Source organism: Mesoplodon densirostris, chromosome 6, assembly GCF_025265405.1.
Source record: "Mesoplodon densirostris isolate mMesDen1 chromosome 6, mMesDen1 primary haplotype, whole genome shotgun sequence".
Lineage (NCBI taxonomy): Eukaryota > Metazoa > Chordata > Mammalia > Artiodactyla > Ziphiidae > Mesoplodon > Mesoplodon densirostris.
Genome location: NC_082666.1, coordinates 123,163,653 through 123,182,139, shown reverse-complemented (window position 1 = coordinate 123,182,139; position 18,487 = coordinate 123,163,653).

The window sequence follows — 18,487 nt, the reverse complement described above, 5'->3', positions numbered from 1 at the left end:
CCAGCTCTTTCCCGACTTCAGGTCTCAGCACAGTTTAGGTCTTAGTTCCTCTGAGAGACCTTCTCCAACTTCTACAGCCTTTCCTGATAGGCCCTCATCACTTGCTATTACATCACCCTATTTATTTTCTTTGTAGCACTAAATGTTATTTATTTAGCTTATAGCTTATTTATTTAGCTTATAACAAGACACATATATAATAAAAGACGATATACAATAAATTATATATCTTATTTATTTCTTCCTGCTCTAATTCATAAGAGCAAGGACTCTGTCTTATTCAAATGCTTAAATGCCAGGGCCCAGAACACGGCTGTGTTAGTTTCCTAGGGCTACCACAACAAAATACGACAGACTGGGGGGCTTAAACAGTGGATATATATTTTCTCACAGTTCTGGAGCCTGGAAGCCCAAGATCAAGGTGTTGGCAGGGTTGGTTTCTTCTGAGGCCTCTTTTCTTTCCTTGTAGATACCACCTTCCCCAGAGTCCTCACATGATCTTCCCTTTGTGTGTGTTTGTGCTCCGGTCCCTTCTTCTTATAAGGATACCAGTGATGTTGGATTAAGGCCCATCCACATGACCTCATTTTACCTTAATTATTTCTTTAAAGGGCCTATCTTCAAATACAGTCCATTTCTGAGGTACTGGAGGCTTCAACATATGGATTTTAAGAGGACAAAATTCATCCCGTAACATAGAGTAGGCATGCAACAAATGTGCTGTTGCGTGAATGAAAAACTATAAGAATAGCAATGAAAAGCAAATGAAGGAGATAAATTGGAAAATCGAAGAGAAAAGCTCAAAGGCACAGTAAACACATAAAACTATGTCTGATCTCACTAGAATCAAAGAAACACAAATTAAGACAACAAGGAGATACTATCATTTGTCTATCAAGACAGCCAAGGTTAAAAAGAATGGACAATAGCAAAATGGCTAAGATTAAGAAGAATAGACAATGGCCACCTGTAGACGTGTGGACACAGGGAACTCACCCTTTGATGTCTTGCTGGTGAGGGTGTACTTGGAACACAGCTTCTGCGAAGCAGCTTAGCATGACGTACTTTGCAGTGTTCTGAAGGATGTGCAGACTTCCTTAAAGAAGCGATCTGAAAGGTACATCTTAGTCAAGTGAAGGGAGAGAAGGGAGCAAACGAGGCAGAGACAACAGTTTGTTGAAGGCCTAGAAGTCAGGAAACACGGTGCCTTCAAAGACGTGGAAGAGCTGGGAGGGGAGGGGCCCGATTACGTTGTCCCTCATAGACCAAGATCAACACCAATGTCATCTTCCTCCCCAAATCACACCTCTACCAACATCTACGTTCACATCTAGTGCATCACTCTGTTTTATTTTCCTGTTGCACTTATTGTTATGTAAAATAGCCTTTTTAATACAATTTATTTAAACATCTTTATTTTTTAATGTATTTACTTTTTTATTTTTTATTTTTTGAATTTTATTTTATTTATTTTTTTATACAGCAGGTTCTTATTAGTCATCAATTTTATACACAGCAGTGTATACATGTCAATCCCAATCTCTCAATTCATCCCACCTCCCCCACCACCACCGCTTTCCCCTCTTGGTGTCCATACATTTGTTCTCTGCATCTGTGTCTCTATTTCTGCCCTGTAAACCGGTTCATCTGCACCATTTTTCTAGGTTCCACATATATGCGTTAACATACGATATTTGTTTTTCTCTTTCTGACTTACTTCACTCTGTCTGACAATCTCTAGGTCCATCCACCTCTCAACAAATGACCCAATTTCGTTCCTTTCTATGGCTAATATTCCATTGTATATATGTACCACATCTTCTTTATCCATTCGTCTGTCGATGGGCATTTAGGTTGCTTCCATGACCTGGCTATTGTAAATAGTGCCGCAATGAACATTGGGGTGCATGTGTCTTTTTGAATTATGGTTTTCTCTGGGTATATGCCCAGGAGTGGGATTGCATGATCATATGGTAGTTCTATTTCTAGTTTTTTAAGGAACTTCCATACTGTTCTCCATAGTGGCTGTGTCAATTTACATTCTCACCAACAGTGCAAGAGGGTTCCCTTTTCTCCACACCCTCTCCAGCATTTGTTGTTTGTAGATTTTCTGATGATGCCCATCCTAACTGGTGTGAGGTGATACCTCATTGTAGTTTTGATTTGCATTTCTCTAATAATTAGTGATGTTGAGCATTCTTTCATGTGTTTGTTGGCCATCTGTATGTCTTCTTTGGAGAAATGTCTGTTTAGGTCTTCTGCCCATTTTTAAATTAATTAATTAATTTATTTATTTATTTATTTATTTTGCGGTATGCGGGCCTCTCACTGTTGTGGCCTCTCCCGTTGTGGAGCACAAGCTCCAGACGCGCAGGCTCAGCGGCCATGGCTCACGGGCCCAGCCGCTCCGCGGCATGTGGGATCTTCCCAGACCGGGGCACGAACCCGTGTCCCCTGCCTTGGCAGGCGGACTCTCAACCACTGCGCCACCAGGGAAGCCCACGATGTGTTGGATTTGAAGTACTAGGAGATCTCCGCATGGAGAAGTCCCAGGAGGCAGTACATATAAAGATATTATCTACATAAAGTCAAACTGGAAGCCAAAACCTATAGTTGGGATGAGATTACCCAGGTATGGGTGTGAAGACTACCCAGGACTGGGACTTCCCCGGTGTCCAGTGGGTAACACTCCGGGCTCCCAATGCACGGGGCCCGGGTTCAATCCCTGGTCAGGGAACTAGATCTCGTGTGCATGCCGCAACTAAGAGTCCGAATGCCACGACTAAAAGATCCCATATGCCGCAATGAAGATCCCGCGTGCTGCAACTAAGACCCAGCGTGGCCTAAATAAATAAATAAATAAATATTATATTAAAAAAAAAAAAAGACTACCCAAGATGTGTCCACCAATCCCCAACCTCTAGGGTCCTCAAGCAAGAAAGCTAGTCAGGGTCAGGGGGCTGCCGGAACCTGGGGGATGTTACAGGTTGCATGATGGAGAAGCACCATGGAAGTTGAGCACTGTCCCCGCAGAAGGCTGATTCTGAGAGAAGGGTTTCACAAAGATTTTGTGAACTACAAACTTTATCATACAGCGTCTTCCTTAATGGCCCTTCCCCAATCCTGGTTCCTCCCTTCTCCGCACTGTATCCACTTACATGTAAATGGGAACAGGGGAGGGGGGCTGCCTTAGAAGAAGAGGCAATTTTTCTCTTTGTCATATTTGTTGAACAGCCTTTTCCAGGTTTATCATTTATCTGCTGACTTTGTTTATGGTATTTTTAATACACAAGTTTACATGTTTCTGATAATCAACTTTAAGTCATCAAATATTTTCCTTAGGATTTTTGAGGTTAAGTCTGGGGCTCCAGAGGTTCAACAGAGCCTTTTTCCTTTGTTTTTTATGAGTCAGTTCTGAAGATTATAAAAAAACTAAGAGCTCACAAAGACAAGATCAGCAATATCTAAGGACAGGGCTCTTTGACACAAGCCAGGCTATGGTTTGCTGGTTCATTGATTTTTTAAAAATTCAGTATTGTATTTATTCTGGAGATAACTGTTGAGTATGCAGGTATTGATAGGATGCTGTGTCCTTTTTTAAATACTTCTTAGGGGGGAAAAGTCTTTCAGGCATCAGTAATCAGAATTACACAATGGGCTTGTTTTAATTTTTTGGACTGTGCATGATGTATTGGATTATGTTTCCCCCTTTACACTGGGTGCTAGGATGCTCAGATCCAATTTTTTTTTCAGACTTCCTTTAATAAAAAGTATATCTTCACAAAGCATGTGTTTGGGGAATTAATATTTGCTCTGACTTTAAATTTTTCTCCTTTCTTTTCTTTCTCTTCCTTCCAATTTATCTTTAAATTTTTTTAAATTAATTAACTAATTTATTTATTTTTGGCTGCATTGTGTCTTCGTTGCTGTGCGTGGGCTTTCTCTAGTTGTGTTGAGTGGGGTCTACTTTTCGTTGCGGTGCACGGGCGTCTCATTGCGGTGGCTTCTCTTGTTGTGGAGCACAGGCTCTAGGCACGCGGGCTTCAGTAGTTGTGGCACATGGGCTCAGTAGTTGTGGCTCACAGGTTCTAGAGCACAGGTTCAGTAGTTGTGGCACACGGGCTTAGTTGCTCCGCAGCATGTGGGATCTTCCCAGACCAGGGCTCGAACCAGTGTTCCCTGCATTGGCAGGCGGATTCTTAACCACTGCGCCACCAGGGAAGTCCCATCTTTTAATCTTATACTCATCTTTGATATGGTATATAGAGTCCTTTTTGAAAGGGGGTGGGAAAGAAAAGAATGAAGAAGAGAAAGAAATGGAAGAGAGAGAGAGAGACAATTCTCCCAGAACATGTACTTAGCAATCACATTAATTATTTACATTACCAAATTACATTTAACTTCAACATGGGATTCCTTCATGTAGAGTTCTCTGAAAATATTTACATTTTCATTTGCTTTATTAAACAACAATTCCCGATAGGCACAGTATCTCTTCAACAAGTCTGCTGTGTAACGTGAAATTTTTTTTTTTTGGCCGTGTGGCATGCAGGATACTTAGCTCCTCAAACAGAGATCAAACCCCTGCCTCCTACAGTGGGAGCACAGTCTTAACCACTGGACCACCAGGGAAGTCCCATGTATAAAGTGAATTTTATCTGTATTTCAAAATAGAGAAAACCATCCATTTCCAGCAATATCTATATTGTGAAGAACTCAGCTATGGGCTGCACTTGGCTGTTATCTAGCCCAGTTCCCTTTGGTTGTTTCCCTTTGTTTATTCTAGATGGCCTTGTTGTTAAGTGTTTGATATGTGTCAGCCCCTTTTCTTTTACATGTATATTTCTTTTAATCATCACTATGAAGAGACTGAGACCCAGAGAACTTACATGATCACTCACGAAACCCAAGTCCATGGCAAAAAGACAAGAATTCCTGTCTCCACTGCCTGGGCTTTGGCTACCACATGACACTGAATCCTTCCTTCTCAAACAATTCCAATTGTATTCTCTGTGCTAATTAGCAAAAATAGGCAGTTTATACCTATGCAGTCTCTCTCTCTGTCACACACACACACATACAAGTGACTGTTAACTATGTTGTATATCTAACTTAACGTAAATCATTTCCAGATAAAAATTGAAAACTTAAGTCATGATCACCTTACACCCATTTAGGACGGCCACTGTCAAACAACAACAACAATAAAAACAGTTTTCACTTGGAAGTGAAAGTGCGGAGTCCTAACCACCGGACTGCCAGGGAATTCCCCGAGATGGGTGTTCTTCAAGTGGGTCAGATTGGTCTTTTACTCGCCAAAGCCAGTGTGAAGTTACGGAACCTGCCCAAGATGCTGAGGAATGTGTGGCCCAGTGGAGAAAGAAGAGGCAACAGTGAAAAGAGTCATTTTTCTCCCAACACAGTCCCGGGAACCCCTGATGAGAAGGTCAGGAGGTGGGAGCCAGCTTGCAGGACGCATGTCAAGAAGGTCAGTGCGTGTGGGCTGCAGTGAGCACGTGGGAGGGGAGCATTGCATCAAGGGAGCAAGGTAGGACCTGAGAGGTCATGGTCAAGTCTTCTAAATTTTATCCAGAAGGAAATAAGAAGTCACTGCTGGGAGGAGGGGGGGCAGTGAGCAGAGCAATGACTGGTTGGAGCCTTGGACTAAGGTGGTAGTGGTGGAAGTTAGATTTGGGATGTATTTTGAACGCAGAGGCTAAGATTAGCTGATGGGTTGAATATGGGGGTGTTACAGAGACACGGGCAGAGAGGGAGGAAGAGGTGACCTAAGCCACTGAATGGACCACGTTGCCATTTAATCAGATGGAGGAAAATGCAGGAGAAATGAGTGGTCTGTGTCTGTGTGTGGAGGGGAAATGTATTTTGGACACAATACATTTGAGATGCCTGATAGCTGTCCAAGTGGAAGTGGGAAGCAGACAGATGTATGAACCTGGAGTCCAGGGGCCAGATCGCAGCTACAGACATAACTTGGGAGTCTTCAGTAACTAGATGCCATGAGATGCTGGGTGCTCATGTCCAGGGAGCACTCTGGGGTGCGCTGGAATTAGGAGGCAAGAGAGGAGAGGCGTCCAGCAAGGAAGCCTGAGAAGCTGCTCCCGGGATGTAGGAGAGGAAAACACAAGAAGGCAAGATCTTGGAAGTTGAGACGATGAAAGTGTGTGATCCATGGCATCAAGGGCTGATCGGATGTTACAGGGGACAAGGACTGAGCAGGAACTATTGAATCTGGCACCATGGAGGTCATAGGTGACCTTGACAAAGGATGTTTTGCTGGGGTGATGGAGAAGCCTGACCGAGAGAGTTTAAGAGCAAAAGAGAGGAAGTGAAAAACGGTTCCACTTTTCCAAGGATGTGTGCTGTAAAGAAAGGCTGAAAGGAGATGTGGAGTTCTCCCCGCCTTTAAATAAGAGATATTTGAGCATCACAAAGAAAGCTCTCTGATGCTTAGTGATGCATTGTGGTGAATATTATAGCAGCATCTTCCAAGTTAGTAATTCTCTCCTTAATTCTAGTTTATCATTCATCCCGTGTCTTTTTTCAGTGATTGTGTAATTCATTCAAGGTGTTTTTCTCTCATATCCGTTTGATTTTGTTTCATTTCTGCATATTTTATTTTAGAATTTTTAATGGCTGTTATTCCTTCATTTATCTCCTTGGGGATCCTAAACATAAGTAATTCAAGGTAAACTAATAAATACTTACATGGCCCTGTGTACCAGGCATTGTTCTAAGCATTTTAAGTATATATAAAATCTCATGTAATTACAACAACCCTCTAAAGAAGATACCGTTATCACCCTATTGTACAGGTGAGGGGACCCAGGCACAGGAAGAGAAGTTAAGTAAATCGACCAAAGTCCACAAATAACATGTAACAAACCCAAGCTGTCTGGCTCCAGTCTGGTTTGTAATCATTATGCTACGCTGCCGCTTTAAAAACAAACAAACAAACAAAACCCTGCCGTTTACAGAGATTTGTATACCCACGTTCATAGCAGTGTTATCCAAAGGCGAAAAGGTGGAAGCAACCCAAGTGTCCATCAATAAACAATGGAATACTATTCAGTCTTGAAAAGGAAGGAAATTGACACATGCTACGTCATGGATAAACCTAGAAAACATTATGCTAAGTGAAATATGACAAATATTATCAAATTAATAGAGATAGAAAGTAGAATAGTGGTTGGTAGGGGGAGGGACAGGGAGGTGAGAATGGAAAGTTAGTGTTTGATGGGTACAGAGTTTCAGTTTGGGAAGATGGAAAAGTTCTGGAGACGGATGGTGGTGATGGTTGCACAGCAATGTGAATGCATTTAATGCCACTGAAATGTGCACTTAAAATTAATGTGCACTTAAAATTAATGAAATGTGCACTTAAAATTAATGTATATTTAACCGCAGTTTTTAAAAAACTGTCTTTCATTTGCATTCCCTCTGGAACCCATCATCTGAGGGCTGCTTGTGTTGGCCGCAGTACAGGGGCCTCCACACCAGCGTAGTATGCGGAGTCTCCTCCACTGTGACCTTGGCGGTGCCCGCTCGGCTCCCTCGGCTGCAGCTCGGCTGTGAGGCTGGCTCCTCCTCCCTCGGCCTCAGCTTCCTACCAGCCGGGGCTGATGATGCAGTGTCCGCAGGGGCTGTCCTCTGCGTTCTCTGCCCCGCAGACACCAGCTTTCCAGAGCTGGCTGACCTTGGCCCTGCACGCACCCCCTGTGAGGGCTGCGACTCCCCAGCTCCAGCTCCACTGCCTGCTTTTGAACTAGAGCCCAGAAGTCCCTGCAGTTTCCATCTCTGCATGGGTCTCTCTATATTATCCTGTTTTGAGAGTGGATATAGCTTTCCCTTCTTTAAAAAAAAAAAAATCTATTTGATATGCTTAGAAGAGGTTGGAAAGAGCTCCTTATAATATCACTTAAGCCAATAAATATTGCTTGTAAAGTGATTTTTAAAGGCATGTTTGCAACTCCATTCAACACTTGCAATTACCCCAGTATAACTTTTAAATCCGTGTTAACTTTCTTTGCCTGTTCCCATCATTTTTGGGATATGCAATCAAAACTACCATTGACTGAGGGTGTTTCCAGTTTTCCAATAAGGATTTGTTCTTAACATGAGGATAATATGAATAGTATGAGGATAATATGAATAGTATGAGGATGTGGGAACTTGGGGGATGGGGGATGGAACTGTTGGGTATCTTGGTTATGGTGGGGGTTACATAACTCTGTGCATTTGTCAAAACTCGAAGAACCGTATACTAAAATGTTTTACTTTATGTAAATGAAGCCTAATTTTTTTAATGGAGAAAAACAAGTTATCCGGTAAGTAGAGCTTTCTCTGAATTATAATTTTGACCCAGTTGTGAAATACAACATCTCTTTGAGTGCCCCCCAAATAATCCACTTAGTCTCTGGAGCAAGCAGGGCAGACTTCACTGAAGATTTTGTTTGGGAAAAAGAGATTTACATTCCACAGTCCCTCTCAGCTAGAGAATATCCATGGGCTCCTTCCTCTTCCTCCACCCCCTAGGGATCTGACCTCTACACTCACCCCAAATTCCTCTGCCTGGATTATGAAGACAAGTTTAGTTTTCTGCCTTGTGCTCTCAAACTTACATACCAGGTGTGATTGCAAGGTTGGATGTAGTTTCACACATGCCTTTAAAAAATCTCTTTAGGGACTTCCCTGGCGGTCCAGTGGTTAGGGCTCCGTGCCCACATGCTGCGAGGTGCGGCCTCCCCCCCCCAAAATCGCTTTACAAGTAATATGTATTGGTTTAATGGTGTTGAAGGTAAGCGCATCACTGCGCTCAGGAAAAGTGCCCCACCCCGCAAGGTGGGGAACGCGTCGGCCTTATGCAATAGGGGCTTGGAGGAGAGGGTCTCAGGGAGACCTTCCGAGGCAGCTTCCTCCTTCTCAGGGCCATTGATCTTAATGGAGCAAAAAGAGACTAGAGCAAAACCCTGCCCACTTGTATCTCTCCTTCACCTTTTTTTTTTTTTTTTTTTTTTTTGCGGTACTCGGGCCCCTCACTGCTGTGGCCTCTCCCGTTGCGGAGCACAGGCTCCGGACGCACAGGCTCAGCAGCCATGGCTCACGGGCCCAGCCGCTCCGCGGCATGTGGGATCTTCCCGGACCGGGGCACGAACCTATGTCCCCTGCATCGGCAGGCGGACTCTCAACCACTGCGCCACCAGGGAAGTCCCCACCTTCAACTTCTTTTTCTACTCCATCCTTCTCTTACCATTTAAATATGCTCAAACCTGTTCAGCTTAAAAAAAAAAAAAAAAACCTCCCTCAAGTCCCTCTCCTCCAGTCATCATCCCATCTCTTTCTTCTCCTCCGTGGCCACGTGTCCCCTAAAGGGCTGTCCCCATTCCTCCTGCTGCTCTGCAAAGCTCTCTAGTCCAGCCTCCAACGCCAGCCATCTTCCAGTGGGGCTGTGGATCCAATCAATGTCTCCATGTTGATGAAACCAGCAAATGCTCTGCAGTCCCTCATGTAAACTGACCTTGAAACAACCTTTGGCATCGCGGCTCTGTAAGTACGCTCCTCTCTCGGTTCCCACTCCTGGCTTTCCTCCTCCTCCCTGGCTCTTCCTTTTCAACCTCTTTTTTAGCTTCTCCTCTGTCCAAATCTTTCAGTGTTGCCATTTTCTGAGTCTCTTTCTAGACCTTCCTTCTTCTCTTTTATTCTATCCCTCTAGACCGTAGCACCTACTCCATGGCTTCATCTACCATCCTTTTGCTGTTTAAGACCAAACTCTGTGTCCGCAGCCCAGCTCTTTCCTCTGAGTTCCAGACTCATCTGTCCAGTGACCTGGTGCACATGTCTGCTGGGTTATCTGACAAGCCCTCAATCTCATTCTGAACCACTAGACTTGCTGTCCCCAAGGAAATGGAACCATCACCTGGTAGCAACCTAAGAGTAACCCTTTTCCTCTTTGGGTGACATAGCCCAGCATTCATTCCATCCTATTGATTTTACTTCCCGGATATTCCTCAAATCCATTTTTCCCCCATCTTCACAACCACAGATTTTGTTTTAAGCCACTATAGGGACTTCCCTGGCGGTCCAGTGGTTAAGACTCCGCGCTTCCACTACACGGGGCGCAGGATGAATCCCTGGTTGGGGAACTAGGATCCCGCATACCGTGGGGGCGTGGCTGGAAAAAAAAAAAAAGAAGAAAAAGAAAAATGTCTCTGCTGTACAACAGAAACTAATACAACATTGTAAATCAACTATACTCTAGTAAAAATCTTAAAAAATAAAATAAATGACCATCAGTAAAAAGAAAAAAAAAGAAAAATGCAGTGCCTGGGGTTCAGCAGTTTCATTAGTTCAGAGGAGTGGCTCTCCAGCCCTCTCAATGATTCTGTCACTTGTAATGAACTTTTTAATAGACGCAATGTGCATCAGACTATACCAGCATCCACTAGTCAGAGGTGACTAATGAATGCAGCAGCTATTAATCTGGCGTCCCAGAACAGTCCCTGGCACGGAGCACGTACACCATGAATATTCTCTGGTTAAAAGAATGCATGAAACAAAAGGGCCATAGGTGCCTTTGTGGACTGAAGAGCCCTTATTCTTACAGAGAATGATTTTTTAAATTCACATTCACCTTACATTTAAATGGCAAAAATCACCAAGGTTAAACCAAAGTTTGGAAAACACTGCATTTGTTGATAATGGAAATTCCTTTACGACTGTGCTCACTGCATTAATACCTGATTTTCCCACTAGAAAAAAAAAATCACATCCACCAAAGGATAAAAAGTTGACTCAGCAACGGGGGAGTGTGCATTACGGGAAGGACAGTTCACCTGGAGCTAAGGGTCACCAGGCTAGAGACTAAAACCCAAAGGGATTCAGAAGTTGTTCTATGAGCAAAAACATAGGTGAGATCTGGGTCATTTATTGAACCTCGATTTTCTCTTCTGTAAAATCACAAGAGCAACAACACGAGCTGTTGTGAGGATGAAAGAATGTAAGAGCTCAAGATCCCATTTCTGGCCCTTGCTAAGTGCTCCCCCAAAGTTCTCCTATTTCCTTCCAACCTCCTATCCTTCCCTTGCCCCTTACTACTCACCCCAGTGATTTCTGTATGAAATCACATAGCTAACACAGCAATATTTCACAAGCCAGTGATACTGACAGTTTCTTTTTCTTTCTTCCTTTTGGAGTATAGCTGCTTTACAATGTTGTGTTAGTTTCTGCTATACAACGAAGTGAATCAGCTCTATGCATACATATATCCCCTCCTTCTTGGACCTCCCTCCCATTTCCCCCAGCCCACCCATCTTTCTTCACACTGTTCTCAGCCTGAATCACAACCCACCCAACATATAGATTCTTTGGCAGGAACATTATAACATGGATAAAGGCACAGATGATATGAAAATTAACTTTCAGAAATGGTTGAAATGGGTATGGGTTTCCTTTTTCAGATTTATTCATGAAGCAGAACTTGGTGATGCCCAAATGGGTGGCTTGAAGCTTAAAATCTATCTTTGCACAAGGATTGTTAGTACTGCCAAATATAACAAAGTATGCCACTCACTCTGACAATCCTGCCCTGGGTTTGATCTGATTCTGTTATTTCCTAGATCTACCATTAGAACAGTTGACAAGTATTTTCAAGAAAATTTAATTATTGCAGAAGTCTAATGTTTTGGTTAGAAGCTGTGATTTTCAGGATATAAATGGACACTTCAGAATTATTTCAGAAAAACTAAGAAACCCCAGAGGCTTGATTTAAAAAGAGCCCTGAAAGTGATTTTGCTTTAAATTGGCATCTCAATGTTGTAATTTATTAATGGTGTGATATGGGCGAATTATCTAAGACCTCTGAGCCCTGGTTCCTTCATCTATAAAATCACCTATTATAGGACTCTATTAAGTAACAGCAACCACAATGCTCATCAAAAAGAAAATCCTTACCAGATGCAGTTTTCCTCAACAGGCAGTGGAGATAACTTGTTAGAAACACTGATTTTTAAAAGTCTTGTGAGGGGCTTCCCTGGTGGCGCAGTGGTTGAGAGTCCACCTGCCGATGCAGGGGACACGGGTTCGTTCCCCAGTCCAGGAGGATCCCACATGCCGCAAAACGGCTGGGCCCGTGAGCCATGGCCGCTGAGCCTGAGCGTCCAGAGCCTGTGCTCCGCAGTGGGAGAGGCCACAACAGTGAGAGGCCCGCGTACCGCAAAAAAAAAACCAAAACAAACAAACATAAAACGTCTTGTGAAATTTTGCCATCTGCAGCAACATGGATGGACTTGGAGGGCATTATGCTAAGTGAAATAAGTCAGACAGAGAGAGACAAATACTGTACGATATCACTCATATGTGGAATCTAAATAATACAACAAATTAGTGAAGTTAACAGAAAAGAAAGAGACTCACAGAGAGAGAACAAACTAGTGCGTACCAGTGGCAGGGGAGGGGCAATACAGGGTAGGGGAGGAAGAGGTACAAACTATTATGTACAAAATAAGCTACAAGGATATATTGTACAACACGGGGAATGCAGACAATATTTTATAATAACTATAAATGGAGTACAACCTTTACCAAAAAAAGTCTCAAACTGGACACACCGTTTTCTGTAGGCCGAATTTTAGTCCCAACACCTCCAATGGCCAGCCATCTCATTTCAAGCCATCTAATGCGATCCCAAGCCATAAACAATTTACAAGGTGAAAAGTAATCAGTCCCACGTTTAACATTATGCAAGCCAACCCTGTGGTAGCTCTAATCCCATTTTTAAAACCAGTGATGATACAGAGCTGCTTTTGCATGTGACAGTTCTAACAAAGAACTCACAAGGCTCCCTAGCTAGGATCCAAGAGAAGATTCTAGGTTTAACCAGACGTTTAAATAATCAGTTTGACCCACGTTGCTTCAGATTTCAGGTTTCCACAAGCTCTGTTCTTTCCCTTGTGTTTTTTAAAACATTTTCCTCTTCTCCCTCCAAAATGAAGTTTTTCAAAAATCTGCTGCCTTTCTATGCAATTTCCCTAGAGTTCAATCCTTCCGAATTCTTAACTTATCTCCAAATACTTGCTATGCCACTTCAGGTAAATTCAATAAAACTAGCCTGAAACTAGCTGTGTGTGTGTGTTGAAAACAAAATTCAGCAATTTTCACTATGTTTAGCATGCATGCGGTGACAAGCGCCATCAGTTCTGGGACACGGTGGAAAACAAACCAGATACAGGACTTCACTTAGAGGGCCTCAAGGTCTATGAGGGCGGAAGACATGGAAAAAGACAATCATATTTCAGGGTGAATTAACTTAGAGGGCCTCAAGGTCTATGAGGGCGGAAGACATGGAAAAAGACCATCATATTTCAGGGTGAACTGTGCCACAATGGAGGTAAATGCCAACTGTTCTGGGAGGTTACAGGCGAGGCACTCAGTCCACTTGGGTGTGGAGTGTGTGTGACAGGCGTCAAAGAAGATTTCTCAGAGGAAATGAATGCTGAGCTGCCCTGAAAAATGAAGAGTGAGAGGGAGGGGTGGGGAAAGGGCTATCCTGGCAGAGGAAACCATATTCACAAAGGCCAGGAGTTAGAAGAGCATGAAGATCTGTTCAGTCTGACCTGTGTTGGGGGAGGGAGTGGAGAACAGCCACGGGAGACGTGAGGCTGAGACGGGCAGAGCCTGATAAAGAGGGTCCTGGCAGCAACCTTAGAGAACTTTAACTTTGCCCTCAAGACAACGGGGAACCATTTAAGGGTGACACCGTGGTCTGATCGGATTTGTATTTTATTTATTTTTTTTAATTTTTTTTTACAACTTTATCGGAGTATAATTGCTTCACGATGGTGTATTAGTTTCTGCTTTATAACAAAGTGAATCAGTTATACATATACATCTGTTCCCATATCCCCTCCCTCTTGTGTCTCCCTCCCTCCCACCCTCCCTATCCCACCCCTCCAGGCGGTCACAAAGCACCGAGTTGATCTCCCTGTGCTATGGGGCTGCTTCCCACTAGCTATCTACCTTACGTTTGGTAGTGGATATATGTCCATGCCTCTCTTTCGCTTTGTCACAGCTTACCCTTCCCCCTCCCCATATCCTCAAGTCCATTATCAAGTAGGTCTGTGTCTTTATTCCTGTTTTACCCTTATGTTCTTCAGGACATGTTTTTTCCTTAAATTCCATATATATGTGTTAGCATATGGTATTTGCCTTTCTCTTTCTGATTTACTTCACTCTGTATGTCAGACTCTAGGTCTATCCACCTCATTACAAATAGCTCAATTTCATTTCTTTTTATGGCTGAGTAATATTCCATTGTATATATGTGCCACATCTTCTTTATGCATTCATCTGTTGATGGACACTTAGGTTGTTTCCATCTCCGGGCTATTGTAAATAGAGCTGCAATGAACATTTTGGTACATGACTCTTTTTGAATTATGGTTTTCTCAGGGTATATGCCCAGTAGTGGGATTGCAAATGGGACCTAATGAAACTTCAAAGCTTTTGCACAGCAAAGGAAACCATAAACAAGACCAAAAGACAACCCTCAGAATGGGAGAAAATATTTGCAAATGAAGCAACTGACAAAGGATTAATCTCCACAATTTATAAGCAGCTCATGCAGCTCAATAGCAAAAAAACAAACCACCCAATCCAAAAATGAGCAGAAGACCTAAATAGACATTTCTCCAAAGAAGATATACAGACTGCCAACAAGCACATGAAAGAATGCTCAACATCATTAATCATTAGAGAAATGCAAATCAAAACTACAATGAGACATCATCTCACACCAGTCAGAATGGATTTGTATTTTAGAACAATTACTCTGGCTGCCATGGAGACCAGTCAGGAAGCTCTTGCAGTGACCCAACAAAGGGGGTTGGGGGGCGGCCTGGATTAAGGTAGGGGAAGGTGGGGAGGAGTAGGTGGGGCTGTTTTGAAGGTGGAATTAACAGGCCGTGGTGAATGACTGGAGAAGTGGGGAAGGAAAATAATTGGCAAGTTTCTGGTTTGGGCAACTGCAGGGATACTTGTGTAATTCCCAGACAACATAAGAGATGGGTACACAGCAGGAAAGATGGGCAAGATGAGCTTAGGACGTAAGACGTTTAAAATGCCCGTGGTAGCTGGATACATGGGCCTGAAGTCCAGTAGAGATCTGCTTTGATTGCAGCTGTGGGCATCCTTCCCATGTACCTGTGGGTCAGTGAGTCCACATCTTGGCTGTGCAGCAGAATCGCTTTTGGAGCTCTTTTTTAAAAAAAAAAACTGTGGTTTCTTTCCTTATTCAATATATCCACAGTTTTTCCATATTCATGCTAGTAGTGAAAGCAGAGGACAGGACATTAAGTGGAAGTCAAATTCAACGAGGTTGAGGAAGTAAAGACGTTTTTGTTTGTGGGGCATTTCAAAAAATGCTAGGAACTGCAGGGGTGTATCTTTTACTAAGTGGTAAGCAAATGATTTCTGATGTGATTTGTAATCCTTCTCCCCTCACCCCAAGTTTCCAGCCTCATTTCACTTAGGCAAACTTCAAATTTGCATTTCAAAGTCTAAGAATTGGTCAGCAGCTTCACCATCCATTAGCTCTTATTCAAAACCCTTGGAAACAGCTCAAAAGCTCTTTCCGGTTATTTATAGGACTTGTCATTGTCCACTGACTTTTTTAAAAAATTTATTTAATTTACTTATTTTTGGCTGTGTTGGATCTTTGTTGCTGCGCGCGGGCTTTCTCTAGTTGCAGCGAGTGGGCGTTACTCTTCGTTGCGGTGCTCCGGCTTCTCATCGCGGTGGCTTCTCTTGTTGCAGAGCACAGGCTCTAGGCACGCAGGCTTCAGCAGTTGTGGCTCGCGGACTCAGTAGCTGTGGCTCACAGGCTCTAGAGCGCAGGCTCAGTAGTTGTGATGCACAGGCTTAGTTGCTCCGCAGCATGTCGGATCTTCCCGGACCAGGGCTCGAACCCGTGTCCCCTGCATTGGCAGGCAGATTCCTAACCACTGCGCCACCAGGGAAGCCCTGTCCATTGACATGACTGAGCCCTTTCTGTCTTAGCTGGAGAAATGAGGCCTTTGTCGGAAACTATTTTTCCCTTGATTTGAATTTATGAACTGGCTAATTTCATGACCTTTATATTTGTGTTTCTAAGTGAGAAATAATAATAAATGAAGTAGATGACATGGTAATCTTTACAAATTTTTCTCCCCACTCCAAAGATTTCATTAGATTTTATAATTAATCTAGAAAAGTGATTATGACTTTGAACTTCATACCCCTCGTAGAGCAGAGTTGACCAAATCATCCCAGGGCTAAAACATGTGAAAGTTTAAATGGCAGGAATGGGGCTTACTAACTGATTAAAGATTTAAATCATTTGTGATTTGGAATCCTCACTCATCTGCACCCAGAATTTATAGCTTTTCGTCTGCATTCTGGTTTGTTATCTTGTCCATTTACCAAGAGACATAAAGGAGACGCTCAGAAAAACACACTCTCTTGTTCCACTAACAAATATAAAGTAATACTTATAAGATGTTCCTAATGCCTATTCATCATTCAGCCATTCTCAATCCTGCTTTTTAGACTGAACTGTAATTTACTGACAGCAATTATAGGATTAAAAAGTCCCAAGAGATCGTTTCGTTTAATCCAAGACGGCTGAAATCTCAAAAGCACTGACTAGGCTGGAAGGTGGCGGAGCCCGGTCTGGGCTTCGAGCCCACTCAACAGCAAGGTACACTGGGGAAAGATGCCAAGAGCCATTAAAAGGCTCCAAGCGTCTCGGCTTTAGTTCCGGCTCCTTTTAGGTCAGGAGATACTGACGGAAAACAGTTCCCTCCTCCTTCAGCCTCCATCACCATCCTCATCTTCAGAGACCTAGTGTTCACGGCGCAAACGGACCCCGTCACACGTGGATTTCCTCAACTGACTGCTCCTTCACCTCTTCACAGATCTCCACCTCTTCTCACCTACCTCTTTATTTCCTATTCTAAGTATTTGGGTTTTGAGTGATTCCAAAAGTCCCTCTCCCCCTTTCCAAGGTCAATCTCCCCTCTGAGTCCTTAGTATATCCTGCCTACTCCCTCCAGGACTTCATCTGGTTATTTATCGGCTCCCCCGCATCTTCAATATTTCCCTTTGCAGAGGCATGGACATATATACACTACCAAAAGTAAGGTAGATAGCTAGTGGGAAGCAGCCGCATAGCCCAGGGAGATCAGCTCGGTGCTTTGTGACCTCCTGGAGGGGTGGGATAGGGAGGGTGGGTGGGAGACACAAGAGGGAGGGGATATGGGAACATATGTATAACTGATTCATTTTGTTATAAAGCAGAAACTAACACACCATTGTTAAGCAATTATACTCCAATAAAGATGTAAAAAAAATTTCCCTTTGCACTTCCTCCTTAGCCTACAAACTCGTTCCTCCTCTCTCTCTATCCCAACCTAAGCAAACAATCCTACCATCCGCTCTCCTCTGGGAAATCTCCCCCTTCACTTTCTTCATCTCCCAATTGACCAAGAAAAGTCAACACTTCTTAGTTGCTATTCATTCGTTGACCCAATTCAGTTTAACCTGGGACCCCCTCCTTTGCTCCGACAGAAATGCTCTTGCGAAGATCAGCAGTGATGCAACTGCCCAGTTCAAAAGGTACCCTTCAATTCACCCTCTTTAACCACTGAATTGGACAGGACTGGTTACCACCTCTTTTTGGGGAGGAGGGGTTCTCCTACCACACTATTTACATCACTCATCTTTTCCAGCTTCTCTCCTGCTCGATCTTCAAATGCTGCCCCTCCCCACTACTTTGCCGACTTCTCTCATCTGCCCTCATGGCCAAATCTTCAAATACAACGTGTTTCCATCTCCACTCCAGACTTTTCTCCTGAGTTCTAGTTCTGTTTAAGAAGTGTCTGCTGGTTATGTTCAAACCAGGTCAAATGTATTCAAAGCTGAAATCATCTTTCTCTCCCCCTACCACTCCATTCCTCCTCTGATCCTCACCTTCTCAGTTAATGGCATCGTCACATTAATGTCACACGCCTTCTTCCTTTCTCAACCATCTCCTTACCACTGACTCGGCTTTGTCTTCCGAATCTACCCCGGTCCACCTTTCCCATCCCTAGGGTTACAGCTGAGGGAAGGCTCCTATTCCTTCCTCAGAGAACTCACGGGTCTCCTGGCCTATGGTTCTCTTTGCTTCCCTGTTTCATAACCATCTACAACTTAAGTCTTCAAGCGTTTCCCTGCTTTAAATAAACCCCTCAAAAGTAACCCAATGACTATCCAAATAAGTTCAACCACCGAGGGCATGTAAACTTCAGTTTGGTTCAACACTTCACTACATTTTCGGTGTCCTCTCTACTCACCGTGTTTTCCAGCCACAGTGAGCTTCGTTATTTCCGGAATGTATTTTCACGTGTGTCAGCCGCAGGCATGCTTGTAATTCCCTTTGCGTTTGCTGAACACTTAA